We start from the raw sequence: 2,896 nt of genomic DNA, 5'->3' as shown, positions 1-2,896 counted from the left end.
TGCCATTTCCCCATTTGCCTGCTACCATGTTACTACCTTCTATGTTAATTAACTGACCCTGGCCTTTTTACCGACGATGTCTTTGCTTGCCGATTTAAACCACGTTTCTGACTTCCACGTGCACCGACCTTGGTCTGTTAATCGCCAATTTTTTTGCCTGCCACTTGGACTATTCTTTTGGCCATCTACTTTAGTACACAGGGGTCTCACATATGTGAGGGGCTTCAGAATAGCGTTCTGAGTAGAGAAAACCAGTTTTTCGTTTTCTGTGCTCCCAGAACAGGGTCTGGTTGCCCGGAGGCTTCAAAGCGATTTGGGTGGGAGAAGCCTCTACACCTGTCCCCCTGGCCCTAAGCTTGATGGTTCTTGCTGCTGCCTGGACCGATGCTTTGTCTGTGCAGACCATATTGCTGCCTGTAATAACCCATGACATTATGGACCATGTTTCTTCCTGCTGCTTGGACCAATACTTGGCTGTGTTGACCATATTTCTGCCTGCTGTCTCTACTGGCTTTGGACAGTATTTCTGCCGGAACACCTCTGCTTGCTACCTGGACCTGTGCTTTGACTGTGCTTTGGCTGTGCTTTGGCTGTGCTCTGGCTGTGCTAACAGTATCTCTGCCTGTACGAACTATGGACAGTATTCCTGCCTGCTGCCTGGATGATTGCTTTTGCTGTCGCTGACCTCATCCCTGCCTGCTCCCTGGACCGATGCTCTCCTCTGTGGACCACTGCACTTCTAAAACCACAGGTAATATTTTGATATTTGGTATGTGTAAGGTCAGTGGTTCAACTGGCCCGGGTTTCTTTAGGACTATCTGGATGTATGGAGTTCTCTGATGCATCGGCTAGTCAAGCACACACACAGCAATATGGTGAATCCAAGATTAGGCTTTATTTCTCGTGTGTACTTGCACCTAATCAAATCATACAAGAAAAGGAACACCCTTGTCTCAGCCAATCATATTTAAGTAATTAGGTTATACAAGTAATACTCGTCACAATTATACACCAACTAAAACCTTGTTCCCTCTGCACGCCTTATCTATGTTATCTATGTTATTGTTCTCTGCTCAGTACATAATAATATTTGGCAAGGTTGTTCTTGGCTTCTGTGTAATTGATCCTAGAAGCTCTGGGTTAAAGGATACATCTTCATACAAGCATTCATTACTATGGGGGAACTCTAGCAAGCCTTTCAATGCATTGATATTATGGAGGAACTCTAGACTTTCAATCCCTCCCTTGACCGTGTAGGCCCTAGCCTATGCCAATCACTCATTATACCATTTCTGCTCCATGGTCAACATTGCCATGCTGACATTCTCACCCTTTTTCACATGGGGGTTAGTCATTTTCCTGGGATTGCAATAAGGAGAACACAACATGTAACAATTGGTGACAAGAAAAATATTTTGCAACTTGAGCCAATGTGGAATTGGTAAGTGGTCTGGGACCTAAACGGGGACACAAATTGGGGCCAGTCTTTGACAATGTTTAAGGTAGTTGCACTTTGACCTGTTCCAATCCTTGGACCAAGTCCTCCAGTTGTGCGGCTTGTTTATCCCTCCTTTTCTGCTCTTCTGTCGGTGCCTCTGAAGTTGGAAGTGAAAAAGGGGGGTCTTCTTTATCCGGGATGCATGGATCCATTGTGGTCCCTGGGAAGTAAGTACAGCCGTTCAGGAGACCTTTTTCTACTTTGTGTGGGCCGGTGTAAATGGGTCCTATATGTTTTCTCACTGCGAGTTGTTTTATTAGGACTTTGTCTCCCGGTATGACCTGGTGGATCGGATCTGTGGAAAGAGGAGGAAAGGTGACAGTTATGCCGCGTACACACGATCGGTCAAACCGATGAGAACGGTCTGATGGACCGTTTTCATCAGACCAAATCGATCGTGTGTAGGCCCCATTGGTTATTTATCCATAGGTTAAAAAAAAGCAATCTTGTTTTAAATTTAACCGATGGATACCTAACGGATAGAAAAAAAACGATCGTTTGTAGGCACGTCCATCGGTTAAAAATCCACGCATGCTCAGAATCAAGTCGACGCATGCTTGGAAGCATTGAACTTCATTTTTTTTTGTGTTTTACGTCACCGCGTTCTAACACAATGTTTTTTTTAACTGATGGTGTGTAGGCACGACTGACCATCAGTCAGCTTCATCGGTTAACCGATAAAAAAACGGTCCATCAGACCGTTTTCATCGGATAGACCGATCGTGTGTACAGGGCATAAGTGTACTTACCAGATTTCTCACGTACTCTTCCTGTAGGGAGTAAGGGTTAGGATCCACTTGGGGATCTTCATTTTCCATAAACCATTTCCTCTTTTGTACTGGCCTACCCATTAAAATTTCATAAGGAGAAAATCCATTTCTTGAACTAGGGGTGTTTCTGATTTGGTATAGTATAAGTGTAAGTGTACTAGCCAATCTTTTAAAGTTCCTTGCGTGGCTTTCCTATTTGCAATGGACATCCCCACCTAGGAATGATTTCCTGTGTGAGTATGCACACTACTGTCTGTGTGTCTTCTCTTGTGGTTTTGAATGCTTCCACCCATCGTGAGAATACATCCACGATGACCAAAAGGTATTCTTGCTCTGTCCCTTTCTTTGGCATGTGGGTGAAATCTATTTGCAGATGAGTGAAAGGTGTAGTAGGATATGGGAGGTGTTCATGTTTCACCTTGTGTGGTATGTTTGGATTATTCCTGATACATGTGATCCACCGTGACACATGTTTTAACAAGCTTGGGTAGGTTTGCGACAAAGAAATCCTTCAGTAAAATGTGTTCTGCCAACCTCTATGACCTACCCCATGGTAGCTGTGGGATGCATCATGTCATGTCTTCCCCACTTCGAGGAAAAGTCCATTTATGGTCTTTACCGAGTCATC

The sequence above is a fragment of the Rana temporaria genome, chromosome 1 (assembly GCF_905171775.1).
Source record: "Rana temporaria chromosome 1, aRanTem1.1, whole genome shotgun sequence".
NCBI classification, from domain to species: Eukaryota; Metazoa; Chordata; class Amphibia; order Anura; family Ranidae; genus Rana; species Rana temporaria.
The sequence above is the reverse complement of the archived record's forward strand: the minus strand, read 5'-3'. Positions refer to the sequence as shown.